Genomic DNA, 17,504 nt, shown 5'->3' on the forward strand with positions numbered 1-17,504 from the left:
AGTTTCATTATCATTTCAACACATCCAAATATAACCACAAAGTTTAATATGTATTGGTTTCATAGTCATGAATAATACTGAACCATCTATTCAACAAAACTCATCCAACTTATAAACATCTAACTTAAAAACATGGCAAAATAAATACTTTCTATCTTGTCCAAGGCTATGGTTACTAAAGGGAAAAACAAGTGAAAAGATTCAAACTTTACATGGTTCAAAACTCCTTAAAGGTTCCTTTGATTTCATACTCATCCCCTTTCACTAAAATCAACAAAATGTATACTTTTAAACACTAAAAACAGCCTCATGAATAACAAAGAGTTCATGGTTTCAAAAACAACTTTCTAAGTTCAAGAAAGCGCATATTTAGAGTTTTGAGCATAGAAAGAGTTGGGAAGATTATTTGAAAATTTCAAACGGTTGAAAATTATTTTTAAGATACATATAAACATCATACTAAAATTTCATAAACATCTAATGGTTAGATCTTAAAGGATGAAGAATAAAAAATGAAGAACTACCTTGAAGTTCTTAGAAATTCAAAAGTGAAGAAAGAGTGTGAAAATGTAAAGTTTTTTCTCCAAATTAGGAGTTGGCTCTTAAAGAAAAGAAATCAGATTTGGAAATGGGATACCAAAGGATTTTCTAAAAGTGGATTGTGTAAGAGGTAGATGAGTGATTTAGGGATTTTGTGTAAGAGATTTGTATTTTTGCTTGTTTGACAAAAAAGCTTCACTCATGAAAGTGACTTGACCTCTTCGAAAAAACATTCACGATCAAATCATGCCTGAGTATTGTCGGCTAATACTCGGCCGGATATTAATAATCTTTAGATTATGGTTTATAGTTATAACTTCGATACATAGGATTCAGAACGAAACATAATTAAAAATGCGTTATGGACGAAATTGATATCTATCTTGACTCGAAATAATATTTTGAAGCCAATGGTTCAATCGGAATTCGATTTCGAATTACGGAACTCAAAAACACGTTTTTGGGCTGAATTTGAGCGAATTTGGACCCAAGAGCAACTCAAAAACTTTTCGTCATAAAAAATTACGAAAATTGACCACAAATAGGAATTTACAAAACATGACTAACACTCAACTATGGTTTAGTCTAAATCAATACTGATTAATTTCTAAAGTTAATTGTTGGTAAAATAAATAATTAATAAAACATACACCAAAAATTCACGGTATTACAATTGGTCTCAATTTGATATATTCACTTATGAGAATAAAATAATCAATGTGAGAGTGAGAAATACTACACGAAATTGAGAGTTACGATAGTGAATGAAACTGAAAAACAAAGAACATTTTTTATGAATTTAACAGTGACATTTCAAATTAATTTTATTTAAAGTTTTTATTAAATCATCAAACAAATCTAGATCTTATATTTTACGACTAGATTGTCCAATATTATAGAGGATTTTAATACTATAAAAGTATAAGAAAGAAAGATCAAGAACCTAGATCTAGGTATGTATCTTTTTCTTATTTAATTATATGTTGATCATGAAATTTAAGTCGTTAAAGAATTGATAATTCTTTAATCGGCCTTGTGACTGAAAGATCGTGATTTCAGATATTTGAAGCAGCCTCTTCGTATATGAAGATAATGTTGCATATATGAGTAAATCTTAGCACAAAAATAAAGTTACTTGTCTTATAAAAATAATATATTTAGAATAAGATTTACCCTCCTAAAACCATGAGATGAAAGTCTTGAGATCCTCCTTTTTATATAATTTAATAGGATCCCTAATTTACTTCCAATGGCATATAAAATCAAACTAGTATCGTGCTCATGAAATTTATTTAGATGTACTAGCTAGTAACTAGTGAGGAGCAGAAGAGATTCACTTTTAATTTTCACTTTCTAATAGAAAAGTGAAAATTTTGTGGAAAGGGGAATATTATATAAATAAAACGACTTGACACTTGAAACTCAGACATTTTTTAATAATAAAGTAATTCTGGCTTTCCCAGAAAGTTGAAATGTTAAGGTACTTATAACCCCTTGACGTTATGGAACTTTCATGATTTACCTTTTCTCCTCTGGATAAGTTCAAACTATACTTAATAATGAGTGATCATTAATGGGCCAATCTGCAGAGTAGCAAGCAGTCTCGGTAATTAGGGTAACTATGTCAGTCCTACTCTTGTCCATATAATGACTCCTAAATTACAGTGTATAAATTTTAACAATTCAACATAAATTTTATAACAAGAAAAACAGAATGAATCACATATATGACAATTTTTACAATGAATATAGGATGTAATATTATGACATTAATATTTCACCTAGATAAAGATTTAGTTATTGTTGCATGAGAAAAATAAAGTCCCACAAAGATGAGATTTTGTCATCAATTAATAAAAGAGAATAAAATATCTCCTCATAGAGATAATTTATCTCTTCCAAGTAGTAAAAGTATAATATATATTGTTTTGTTTAGTTTTAGAAAATAATTAAATATAATATATGTCATAATTTTAGTACATAGAGATACCAGTAAATACTTTATTCTCTTAATAAAAAACTACTAGATTTTGCTTAAGAACATTGTTGAAGGAGAATAAAATCTTAATGTGATTTTTTTTTTTAGACTTTTCAAGATTTTAACTCTATAATTTAACTCTATAATTTAACATGTTATAAATTTTCCTTCCATATAATTTTATTTAAGATCCTGCTCTCAATTGAATGTGCTAGAACCAAGTAGCAAATCCATTTTTTTTCCACATATCATAACAAGGTGTTAAGGGAGCAACGTTAAAACAATGTGCTATTGAAAGAAATAAAACTAATTAACATAAATTATTAGATCTTATTTAAATGGTCAAGATTAAAATATATAAATACATGACTATTATGTAATTAATAATTAATTTTTAATCTTAATAATTAATGATTAGTTATAAAACCCTCACAATTTTTAAATGAGAAATGTCTCTTCAATCAATCTTATCTACAAAATATCTCCATTAATAAAAGTTTGTTAGCTAGGCATTTTATATATTAACATTTTCCCATTCAGTGAAATCATGATAAAATTAAAAGTTGGATTCCTTTTTACTTATCCAATTATGACAGAAATAAGCTTATCTTCAGGTGTCATCCTACACCCGACAAATAAGACTATTCTCTGATGTACGTTCACCTATCCTTATAAAATTTCTAACTTGAGAAGTGAATGCCTTAATTTGTAGGTTTACTAGCCTCACTTTGCCAATTGATATTTAGATGAAATATTTAGATGAAACATTAACATAATACTAGAATTAGAGCCAACTTATTTTCAGTTGTCAAGAGCCAAAATATACACTTTAATCATAGGTCAAAGGTAATTATTTGATTGAGTCAGCAGACTTTTAAGGAGGGAGCATGTCGAAAATAAGTCTTAAATCATATGCCTAATTCTTCTAAACATAGTTTAAACACCTGTTAGGCGACTTCTCTTATTACCAATTGATTTGAGATGAAATCCTAACAAGGAACACATCTCAATCAATCATAGGTAGTCATATTTAGAACTTGATCCAGTTCAGATCTAATGCTTAATTAAAAAATATATAATGACAGCATCTAAAAAATCATCAAGACAATATAATATGTTAGGCCATTTCATGTTCATGCTACACATGCACATGATTGTACCTATCATAGATTTCTAATTTTCATTTCTTGTCTAAGTTGTGGGTGCATGCATTTGCAATGGTTGAAGAGAAGAAAGAAAGAAAATTATACATTGATATCTATTTTGGGTCGATAAGATAGGGAAACTTAACCCCCTATCATGTGCATTATATTTCATCTAGCTTGGTTCTTACCAGTATTTTCAATTGTGGTTGTAGTTACATTATATTTATTACAACTACATAAAAGAATGTGAAAATGTGGCCGATATGACCACACTTCCCATTGCATATACTCACAAAAATACAATATAAAAATAGTAATTACAATTGTGGAGTATAATTTGAAACAATAGTTCTACCACTTGTAACTTCCTACCAATCTAATGCTCAGGAAATTGAAGACCCATGTACCTTAGAAATATTGATCCTCTCCATTAATGGAGAGGCAAGTGCGTGTTGTTAGAAATTCGTAATTTCTAATTAAGGTGAGCATCATATATTTAATACAATTATATCGGTTATTTATTCTAGGTTACAAAACAAGTGATCTAATTACTAACAATTTATAAGACTTCTGAAACTGATAACAAATATGGGCTTAATGAGTGGATACCCAAACGGTTGGCCTATAGGGAATAATAGGAACCTCATAAGTTAACGCATAACGGTTATGGTCCCCAATACACCAAATCACAAATAGTTTTCACATCTCCCCATCAGAGAGAAAATTAAGGTCCCAAAAGGACTTAAGGATTTCGTTGAGGAAGACCATCATACCAAAATTCTCTCAAAATGTATATCAAAGGAGTAGATCAGAGAACATTGACTCAGGTATGACTTTGTATCCTTGTTTTATATAATGTGTGAGAATCATGAGATTCAAGATCCTAAGATTGATATTTCACTAATCGTGAAGAAATATCTAACAAGTGGTATCAGAACTTTAGGTTCTGAATTTTATGGTTCTCCATTAAAGATGTTTTCCCCCAATTTTTTATGAACCCTAATTTTTTAAACTTGGAGATTTTTATGCTTCCTCTATTGGTTATGAAAATTGGGTATTTATGAATAATGAGGATAACTTTTATCTGATTCTGCTTATTTGAATTATGAGTAATTTGTATTATAAATCATTGCAACATGTGTTGAAGTATATATTCAGACATGTGCATGAATATTGCATTAACTTTTATGACTTTGTTATGCAATATGTATATTATATGTGCACTAAGGTCTTACTGTTGGACATTGACTTTTATTAATTCACAGTTTTTTCAATTTGTTCGAGTATATATATACAATATGTGAGCAATATGTATTTCTTATACATTAGGGTATTATGCAATCTGAATATCTGCATATATGTTATATATATAATTATGGTTTGATCAAATATGTTCCTCTATATTTAGGATTTTTAAATACTATACTTATTGTTTTTAATTCTTTTTTAATATGGTTATTTCATAAAACATATACCTACCATCATCAACAATAAATATGTCATTCACCTTGTTTTAAGACACAATATATATATATATATATGAAATAATTGATCAAATATATATAAAAAATATGTTCTTCATATTTTAAAGTTGGGCATGATCATATTCAATTTGGAAATTTTTTTATAATGATTTGCATATATATTTTTATGCATTTAACTCTTGATCTATTATGTATTTGATTAAGATTGCATCCATTTTTATGTCCTGATATATATGTAATATATTTTTTTTATTTGGAATTATATTGTGGGATTAGATTTGTTAATCATAAAAAAATATCAAATCTGAAGGTTTTAATTCCAAGATTATATTTTTTTTATAATTGACCCATATTGTTTACTTTTTGTCTGGTAATTATTTTGAAATTAATTGATGCAATATGTTGCCAAAATAACCTCTATTGTGGAAATTGATTAAAATTACACATGAGTATGAGATTATTTATGTGAATTACGTTCGGCCCAAATGAAGACACAATTTGGCCAAATAATAACATACTTGTGATGATAAATATATAACAAATATAAATTTATTTTCATGTGAATAATAGTCGGTCCAAAAAAAGGCTATTGTTTGACAGAACTAATTGTTAATATTTGATCATTACATTGAGAGTACCACTTACAAATTAATTTCTCTATCCAAAGACTAGAAATTGATGTTGTACTAGGTATCTTGTGATAAGTCTATTATGTGAACATGTCTTGTTTTATGTATATTACATGACTTGTTTGTTTAAATGGTTGCAACATTTATGGTTTGTTACATTGTTTGGTGATTGATTGCATTATTAAGTGGTTTCTATTGTTGAAATATTGTTTCTGTTTGGATAGCTTGTCCTGCCATGTTTAATCATGTATAAAATGATAATATATTTTTTATGGAAAATTCAAAGGGACCATCAATGGAATTCGAAATGCAGTCCTTGTGATGAGAATGATGCAATGCTATCAATAGGCTATAATGAATATATGTATTTATACGTGGATATAAATAATATATGTTTTAGATTAAGGTTATGTTGAATCAAAGTAAACTAAATGGTTTTTCTTTTGGAAAATAAAATTGCTTGTCATTTTAAGTGAACCTATTAAATATGAAGTCGCGAAAGTGACATCTTTTCTGTGAATTCTTCATAATAAATGTCAAATGCTAGTGCGTTTATGTATCCATGCCAGTATTGATCGGTCCAAAGGAAGGTTATTATTTAGCCGGATTATATACACACATGTGATGGTAAACATGTGATTATTATAAAGTTTAATATGTAAATGACAAATCAGTCCAAAGAAGGATTTATTATTTGACATGCATTATGATCAATGTTTGAGCACAAACAAGAGTATTATTAGTGATGGGCCCAAAGGAAAATTACTATTTGGCACAAATTACAAACATACTTGTAGCAATAAATATGTAATAAGCATATAGTTTTCAATGTGAATAGTAAGTCGGTCCAAAGAAATGTTTATTGTTTGACAAGACTGGTTATCAATATTTGATTATTACATTAAGTGTATCACTTACAAGTGAATATTTTTGTCCAAAGACTGAATATTAATGTTGTGCTAGGTAACTCATGATGTGCCATATTATCATTTGAATTTAAGTATTAAAGTTGAATGTGAGTTTAATTGCAAGAATGATTGCAATTTGTTTTGTTCTTTTACTAGTGTTGCAAATATTTAAGCTCAAATTAAGAATATCCCATTTCTGAATGAGACAAACTTTAAGGTCTGGAAGGAAGTCGTAGAAATTATTATCGGTTGTATGGATTTAGATTTGACACTTCAGGTGGAGAAATTCATTTCTACTCTAGAAATCCTCGATGAGGTTAAAATTGAGAAATTGGAACACTCTAACTGAATGCGTCTAATGATCATGAAACACTCTATTCTAGAAGCGTTTCAGTGCTTTATTTCTAAGGGTCAGAGTGCAAGGAAGTTTCTTAAAGAAATAGAACCATACTTTTCTAAAAGTAAAAAGGCGGAGACGAGTAGCTTTTTGGCTAAACTCATCTCCATGAAGTATAAAGGCAAATGGAACATAAGAGAGTACATTATGGAGATGTCTAATCTCGCATCAAAACTCAAGTCACTTAAGTTAGAGCTTGGTGATAACTTGCTCGTGCACTTGGTTTTGATCTTGCTTCCTGCATACTTTGGGCAATTCAAAGTGAGTTATAACACTCAAAAGGACTATGTGCAAGAAGAAGAGAGATTGCATAGAGATAAGACTGAAAGTGCTCACTTCGCTATGACCTCTCAAAATAAGAAAAGATAGAACAATAAGGATGATGTGAAAGGGTTATTTGTGTTTTTCTCAGAGAATGTGGAATTGTTCCGAAATACACTATGCCAGGCAAACCTAGCATGAAGGGTGTTGTTGAGCGATTAAACTGAACTCTTAAGGATATGGTGAGAAGTATGACTAGTCATTCTTCCTTGCTAGAGTCTCTTTGGGGGAAAGCTTTAAAGACCGCAATTTACATCATTAATAGCATGCCAAGTAAAGCAATTAACAAAACCTCATATAAGCTTTGGAGTAATAAAAGACCAAGCTTAAAATAGTTGCACATTTGGGGTTTTCCAATTACAGCCCAACCTTATAGGCCGCATGAAATGAAAATAGACTCAAGAACTGTTAGCTGCTATTTTTTGGCTGTGTTGAACGCTCTCGGAGCTATAAATTTTATGATCCCACTTCAAGAATTTTTTTGAGACGGGAAATGCCAGATTTCTTGAGGAAGTTGATTTTGGGAGGAAGAGAACATAAATAATGTTGTCTTTGATGAAGAACCTATCACTAATGGTGAACAAGTTCTTGTGGCTATTTCCATTCAAGGGACAACTTCGGTAATAGGAGATAATGTTCAGAATATTGTTCCTGACAATATTCTAGAACAAGACAACAATGAGGTTCTCCCTCAATTACTTATACAACAAATTCAACAACCTCAAGAAGTAGAAGTGTCATTAAAGAGATCCACTAGAAGGAGGAGAAGTGCAATTCCTAATGATTATATTGTCTTTCTTCAAGAATATGAGGATGGCATCAGGTTAATAAAAGATTATCCATTGAACTTCTGTCAAGCCATGAAAAGTTCTAACTCTCAAAAGTGGATCGATGCCATGAAGGATGAGAAGAAGTCTATGCATGATAATGACGTTTGGGATCTTCTCGAATTACCTACAGGTGCGAAACCTATTGGTTGCAAATGGATATTTAAAACCAAGAGGGATTCGAAGGGTAATATTGACATATATAAAGCTCGTCTAGTAGCTAAAGGCTTCACTCAAAAAGAAGGCATTGATTATAAAGAAACCTTCTCTCCAGTATCTTCGAAGGATTCTTTTAGAATAATTTTGGCAGTAGTAGCTCATTTTGATTTAGAGCTACATTAGATGGTTGTTAAGATTGCGTTTCTAAATGGTGACATTAAAGAAACAATCTATATGGTGCAACTAGAAAACTTTGACATTAAAGTCAATGATATGCAAATTAAAGAAAGCCATCTACGGCCTTAAACAAGCTTCTCGTCAATGGAATCACAAGTTTCATCAAATTATTATATTTTATGGTTTTGAGGCAAATAAAGTTGATGATTGTTTGTACCACATATTTAGTGGGAGTAAATTTATATTCCTGGTATTATATGTCATACTGCTTGCAAGCAGTGATATGGGACTATTGCATGAGACCAAGAGATTTCTAACGAAGAATTTCGAAATGAAAGATCTTGGGGAAACTTCTTTTGTATTTGATATTCATATACTAAGAGATCACTCTTAAGGTATCCTAAGGTTGTCACAAGAAAGTTATGTAGATAAAGTCCTAGATATATTTGACATGAAAGACAGTAAACTATGGGATACCCCTATAGGTAAGGGAGACAAGTTTAGTCTCGAACAGTGTCCCAAAAATGACCTTGAAAGATATGAGATGTAAAGATTCCTTATGCATCTGCACTAGGAACTCTAATGTATGCTCAAGTTTGTACACGTCTCGACATAGCATTTGCCATGGGAGTTTTTGAAAAGATATTTGAGCAATCTTGTAATGCATCACTGAAATGTATTCAAACTAGTTATGTGTTACTTAAAGAGAACAAAGGAGTAAATGTTCACTTATTGGATGTCTGAAAATTAGGGATCATTTGGTATTTTGACTCTGATTTTTTGGGTGTCTAGACAACAGACACTATACCTCTGGATATATGTTTTTTTCTTGGCTGAAGGTGCTATCTCTTGGAAGTTAGCTAAACAGACGCTCATAGCTCCTTCAACCATGGTTGCAGAGTTCATGGTTTGTTTTGAAACATCAGACCATGGCATATGGTTGCGGAACTTTTGTCATTGGCTTACGTGTGGTTGATGGTACTAAAAGACCACCGAAAATTTATTGTGACACTAAGTCCATGGTTCTTAACTCCAACAATAATAGGAGTTCTACAAAGTCAAATTTTATTATCATCAAGTTTCTTGTTGTTAAAGAAAATGTTTAAAATAGACAAATTTCTATAGAACATATAAGGACAAATTTTATGCTAGTCGACCCACTGACTAAGGATTTGGTACCTAAAGTCTTTCATGAGCATATTGCTCATATGAGTATTGCTCCTTAGGATACCTTAGTTCAGTGGGAGTCTATATGTTTTATGATATACTTTGGACGTCATATATAATTTTATGCATAATAAAGTTGATGGTTTATTGTTCTATTTTGAACGTGTGTATTGTAACTATTATATTGTGATTAAAGACTTTGGATTGATCTCACTAAAGAATAAAGAAGAACCAGTTAGAAATAGACATGTTTTGAGATCACATTGCATGAAATTTCCATGTCACTCATCCATATTTGATCTATGTTATTAAGTATATTAATATGGTGATCATCGTGGTCGAGTCACGTTTGAATGTGATGAAGGCCGCGGTGGTTCCATTGTTGATATATGAGATGGACCAGATTGTATTAAGGAGAAGTCTAAATATAAATAACATACAAATGCACGCCTAAATAATATGTGATATAATTGTTTTGGGAAAATATGAAGCCCAAGTGGGATATTGTTAAAAATTCGTAATTTCTAATTAAGTGGGCATCATATATTTAATACAATTATATCGGCTATTTATTTTGGGTTACAAAATAAGTGATCTAATTACTAACAACCTATAAGACTTCTGAAACTGATAACGGATATGAGCTTAATGAGTGGATACCCAAACAGTTGGCCTATAGGGGATAATGGGAACCCTATAAGTTAACGCATAAGGAACACTTACAGTCCCCAATACCCCAAATCACAAATAGTTGTCACCTCTCCACATCAGAGAGAAAACGAAGGTCCCAAAAGGAATTAAAGATTTGGTTGAGGAAGATCATCTTACAAAAACTCTCTCAAAAGGTATATCAAAGGAGTAGATTAGAGAACATGGATTCATATATGACTTTGTATCCTTGTTTTATATAATGTGTGAGAATCATGAGATTCAAGATCCTAAGATTGATATTTCACCAATCATCAGGAAATATCTAACACGTGTTTCTTCCTTTACTTTTAATGGCAAAAATATAATTTTATTATAATCAATGAGATAAATATGTTATTGGAAATTGCATTTTCCTTTATTTTTTAACACATTTACATCCTAACTCGTACATTAGAGAGTTGATTTTAGGCTCCAAGCATGTAGATGCACATAAAAATAAAATACTAAAAGGCCATTTAATGGGGTGGGGTGCCATGTTTTTACTTTTAGCCATGCCCCAAAGTTGAAAAGAAACCCAAGGTTAGGCTCAATTGCTGCTTTGCTTCAGCAATCCCCACCACCTGTCTTTATGCATGTGATTTTCAAAATCTTTTGGGCCTCCAAGATTGCAAACCAAAGTTCACTTAGATTGTTTTCTTCTACTTTTAACAAGGATGCGTTTTCAAGGTTTATTTGGCTTACCTAAGGTTTAGAATGAGTAAACATTCTTAAATTGTATAAGCACTCCATTTAATTGCAAATACTGAAAAACATTTAGTTTGACCTACTCAACATAAGAATTTATGTGGCTTATCAAAAAAGAAAACGATATATCATTTTACTAAATTTTCATACCTACAATAAATTGACATATGTCATAAAATGATACTTTATTTATTAATGATTGATTTACAAGTGATATGTGACACTTTCTTGTGAGTAATAGGGTGAATAAGAGGATATGATAAGGGATATAGCATTACTCAATAAAAAACTTAAGAATTCATCTATATTGGACTAATTAAAACTTGAGAATACATTGTTCATTACTTCGGCTTTCTGTAAGTGTTCCTCTCATAAACTATAACCATACAAATGTCTTGTACCTACTTTCTTTATCATAGAATCTCTTTTTCATACTTAAACTAGCCTCAAATTTCTCTTGTGCAATGTCTTTGGATGCATCTTACTATATAGGAGTAGAACTCTTTAAGGATGATTGGTATAACTAAGATTTCAAATAGACTTTATGTGTTCAAGACACTCAAATATCTCAATAGAATCAAGTATCTCATCGTAAATTCTGTGAATGTTTGTGCTAGTTTGTGGCATTATAAATTGGCTCATGTATCACATGTTTGAATGGATGCTATTAAGGCAAAATTTCCTTTTGTTACTTGTAATAAAGACCATATATGTGATATATGTCATTTAGACAAACGAAAGAAACTTAGTTTTCCTCATATTCAAACATATTCTATGTAATGTTTTAACATGATACATGTAAATATTTGGAGTTCATTATCTATAGCCTCTGTTCAAGGACACAAATAATTCTTAGCAATAGTGAATGATCATTTTATATTCACATGTATATTCCTTATAAAAACGGGCAAAAACCTCTAAGGTGTTACAAGAGTTTATTGTTATGGTTGAAACTCATTTCACTATCAAAGTTAAGATAGTTAGATCTAATAATGGACATAGTTAGATCTAATAATGGACTGGAATTCTCTAAGTTATCAATTTATTTTCAAAGGGATTCTGCATCAAACTTCTTACATATATACCTTTCAAAAAAATGAAGTCGTGGAAAAGAAGCATCAACACCTATTGAATGTAATAAGAGCTATGCTCATTCAGAGTTAATTATCTAAATTGTATTGGTTCCATTAAGGCATCCAGTACATATTGTGAATCTATTACGTATACCAGTTCTAAAGCACAAATACCCTATGAAGTCTTACATCAAAAGAAATGTGGCCCACAATACTTGAGAGTTTTTGGTTCCCTATTTTATGCTAGCACTTTGGCTATTAACAAGAACCAAATTTGATTCAAGGGCTAGTAAGTGTCTATTTCTAGGATATAAGGAGGTAACAAAAGGTTATGTAGTTCTTAATCTACTCACTATAGCATCGGAAATTTGTATGTGATATTTTTATGAGCCTATATTGCCCTATAAAGGCTTGCATAGTTCTACTAAATCATATAATGATGTGCCAAATTCATCTGAGAATACCCTTGTTCTATATGACGATGTGTTTCCATCTCTTACTTCCTCTAATTATCCTAACTCACACTAATCCATAGCCTATCACACAGATCAAATGCCTTTATTTCTAGTTGTTATTTTTCTCCTCATATGGCATTCCAATCCAATGATTCAATGTTATCTCCTAGAGAGAATATTGCATCATTCCCATCTAAGCCTCAACCTACTTATGAAGAAGTAATACAGTATCGTCAGTGACGGATGTTGATTATAATTTTAGAGGGGGCATGACTATGATTTATACATAAATATATAGAATCGTTAGAATATATATAAAATTTAAATGTAAAAATGAGTTATTTTCTCATGTTTAAATTCTGAAAAAGATAATAGAAAATTTAACATAACAAATCGATGAAGAAATTCCAAAAATTCTTAAGCACACATAAGTTTATTATCTCTTATACACATTATATGTATTTTAAACTCACAAGAATAAAAATTTGAGCATAAAATTAGTTTTTCTATCCTCTCAAATAGAGATTAAAAAAATGTATGTTTGAGATTGATTACAATATTTTTTCAAAGAAAACTATAAATTATAAAGAGGAAAAAAAATAGAGATAACAAAATTAAGAGTAACACACATAGTGAATGGAATAACCTCACTAAAATTGATCAATCAGAAAATAATTCACTAATAAAGAATGACAAAACCAATGAATAAAATTTGATGCAAGAAATAAACAAATCATAAATAATCATGTCGTGACTTCATAGACATAAGATAATGTTCCTATGAAAAAGCAATTAAAGAAAACTCACTTATAAAGAGTAAATATGATATTTTTAAGGTGAAAAATAAATGGGATTTGAATTGAAGAATTGTCAAAAGCTATATCATATATAGAGGAGGGGAACATGTCATGACTCAAAAGAGTGAAGCTTCATAGAGGATGAGAGTTTTGAAGAGAATAATAAACTTTTTTTGTCTAATAGGTCATGTAGAAGTATCGTTCTTTCAAGAAAAAATTTATGCATGTATGCATGGTTGGTTTTGGTACAAAGTTAAATGGAAGAATTTGATATGTGGCTGAAGTGGAATATTATTAAGGGGAGATGAGCATTGCATGTTAAGAACTGAGGAGTTGAGGGTGATGTTATATTTCTCTGTCTAATGAACAGATTGAATATTTGGTGGCTTTTTCCTCTCAATGTAAAAGAGTTTTCTTCCCTTGTTACTTCTTTTTATATTTTTAAAGAAATAAATAAACTGTGTAGATTAAAAATTTGAAATGTCAGATTTTAACTGTTAAATAATTTAACAAAGACCGAATAAAGTACATATTTTATGAATAAGAGAGTTTTATGCAAAAAGTGTAAAATTAATGAGAAATATCTACATTTTTTCCTTACTTTTTTTAAAGAAATCGATGATAATTGAAAATTAATAATGGTGGAGGATGAATTAAAAGAGTATAAAACTCTTATCTTATCACTACATATATTCTTTTCACAAAAAACAAATGTAGCCCAATATCTAGGGAGTTTTATTTCCCTTGAATTCTAATAAATAATGTAAATGAAGCATTAATAATTGAATAGTTCATTTTAAATGTTAAATTTGTTAAACTACCAACTTATAATTCTTTAGTAATTTCTTTTGGAATATATATTTGTTCCTTCTAACAAATGTTTTTAGTAGGAGTAGGACAATTGATTTTTGGTCTTTGTAGAATTAATTGATTTCTCAAGTGAATTCCAAATTATCAATGGTGAAAAAAAAAGATTGAAATTTGATTAGATAATTACACGTTTCACAAAATCTCTTCCTAAAAATTGTAATTTATGAAACTTGGTTGAAGGTCATGCTAAACCACAATTTCTCATTTTAAAGTAAAAAAAACCAAATAATACGAAGAAATTACTAATTTTATGGAAGCATTACAAACATAATTAATTAACAAATGAATAAATCTATTTATTCAAATTCAACAATGTAATTCAAAAGAAGGTTCCATAGATCTCTAAGCATACAGGTTCCATAGATCTATAAGCATACGATTTTGCTAAACATATAAGGAAAAAAATAAAAAGACGGTGATGCATATTCAATGAAGAATCTCATAGGAGATATACCATGGAAACCACTCTTTACATTAGAATCCCTTCCCTAGAGCTTGTAAATGTATCTTTGTGGATCTCAACACCCTTTACTTGCCATTTTTGCTTCCTCTAGTTGTGTACTTTTAAAATGAAAAAATAACGTCATTTTATGTAGAATATGTGAAAACTGAAAAATGAGTGGTATTCCTTTATGTTAGGAACAAGCGAATAATCAAATAGTAAAGAGTATAGAGACAAGAGAATAACATAAGAAATTTGGTAACGATGTTCAGCTAATTGTGTCTACGTCCCCGGGAGCGTTAAGCGGCTACCACAATATATTATTAGAGAATAAGGATTAGTGTTTGACTATTCTTCTCTCTATTACATTAGGTTTACATAACATAAATATATAGTCCTCTACCCCAACCATTTTACATCAGTCCAAGCTCATAACTTGTATTGATGTTATCTGGAGATATGAGTCATTGCACAACAATCTTCACCTTGACGAATATCATCAATCTCCATCTTTCGCCATTGGGTTGGGGGCGCTCCATAGTCCACCATCAGTGAATGATCAGCAAGCTCAGGCAATGCCTGAACTTGTTCACGGTAACCGGTTTGGTTAGCATATCAGCTGCATTTTCTGAAGTGTCTGCAAAAGTATTTGCCCATAACTTGTATTGCTGTTATCTAGAGATATGAGTCATTGCACAACAATCTCTACCTTGACGAATATCATCAATCTTCATCTTTCGCCATTAGGTTGGGAGCGCTCCATAGTCCAGCATCAGTGAATGATCAGCAAATTCAGGCAATGCCTGAACTTGTTCACGATAACCGGTTTGGTTAGCATATCAGTTGCATTTTTTGAAGTGTGAACCTTCTGCAATAGTATCTGCCCATAAGCTACCAACTCTCTGATATTGTGAAATCTCACATCAATATGTTTGATCCTAGCATGATACACCTGGTTCTTTTCCAAGAAGATAGCACTTTGACTGTCACAATCCACCTTGCTCAATGCCTAACTCATTTACCAGCCCCATAAGCCATAGGGCTTCCTTAGAAGCTTCACCAGCTGCCATGTACTCTGCTTCAGTTGTGGACATAGCAACAACAGATTGAACTGATGATCTCCACATAATTGGTTCACCTGTAAGGGTGAAGACAAACCCTGTTGTGGACCTTCTATCATCCAAGTCTCCTGCATAGTCTGAATCAACATAACTAATAACTGAAGGCTTACTCTATTGGCTATCAAACATGATACCGAGACCTGTAGTCCCCTTCAAATATCTGAAAATCCATTTGACTGCTTCCCAATGTTGCTTCCCTGGTTTCGACATGTACTTGCATACTTGACTAACTGCTTATGCCAAGTCCGGTGTAGTACAAACCATAGCATACATCAAGATACCCACTGCACCACTTGTTGGGAGATCTTCATCCATGAGTTACAACATTCCTCCATGGGCTAAGTGAAAGAAGCATATAAGTGGGATTGACACCACATCTTGACCCAAAACCTTAAGGTATTAGGTCTATAGGTCCATCCACTTATATGTTCTTTAACTCATCCATTTTTGCCCAACGTGGGACTTCTTCATTCACACTTGGAATACCCAACATCTCCCCCTCAAGTGTGAATTCCCCTTCGAGTATTGAATACACCAGAGCTCAGCTCTCTATCTACTTGCACCGATGTTGGCTTATCCATTCATCAACGAACACGCCGCCTTGACCTATCGCCAGGAAGACTTTCGACACAAGGATCTCTCATGGATCTAGCGACCACTTGTCGCTTCAATACTCCGTTAAGCCGTCGAACCATTGGCTCTGATACCAATTGTTGGGAACAAGCGAAAAATCAAATAGTAAAGAGTATAGAGACAAGAGAATAACACAAGAAATTTAGTAACGAGGTTCGGCCAATTGTGCATATGTTTGACTATTCTTCTCTTTGTTACATTAGGTTTACATAACATAAATATATATCCTTATACCCTAATCCCTTTGCATCAGCCCAAGCTCATAATTTTTATTGTTGTTATCTAGAGATATGAGTCATTGCACAACACTTTCATTCATTTCTTTTATTTTTCATATTTAAGTTTATCGATATAGATTAATAAATCAATAAATAATGTAAAACTTTGATATATTTTTAAGTAAAATAACATCATATAATCTGCAATGAAAACTAAATTAGAAGGAAATGGAGAAATATATGATGAAATTATGAGTAATAAATATGAGTATAGTTAGAAAATAGAATATAAATGTGGATTGAGTTTTAAAAAAAAACAAATAGTTTAAAATAACATGGAATAAAAATAAATATATGTGACGAAGTTTGTAAAAAGCAATTTTTTTGTTGTCTGGCCATTATTTTCGACTTCTTGGGCGTCTAAGCTTCAGGTATGCTGCCAACAACTTGTTTTAAGCATTATGAAGGTCTTAGGGCACCTAGGTGTCGCGTTTAAGTGCCCAGGGACCCAGAATGTTAGTTGTGCACTTCAAATTCCTGCAAAAGTGTAAGGCATGATGCACTTGACTCAACTCCTTATTAAAATGAATTAAGACATCCTGAACATTGCCACAACCTTAAATTCAAAGTATATAAAGTAATAAGTAATATATATTAGAATAAAAGATGTATTTTTACTTAGTAAATCTATTTCAAAAGTTTCCTATCCACGATCTTCTTAGGATGTGGATGGATGAGGTAAATTCATATATTTCTTTATAACCTTTA

Source organism: Lupinus angustifolius, chromosome LG03 (assembly GCF_001865875.1).
Source record: "Lupinus angustifolius cultivar Tanjil chromosome LG03, LupAngTanjil_v1.0, whole genome shotgun sequence".
Lineage (NCBI taxonomy): Eukaryota > Viridiplantae > Streptophyta > Magnoliopsida > Fabales > Fabaceae > Lupinus > Lupinus angustifolius.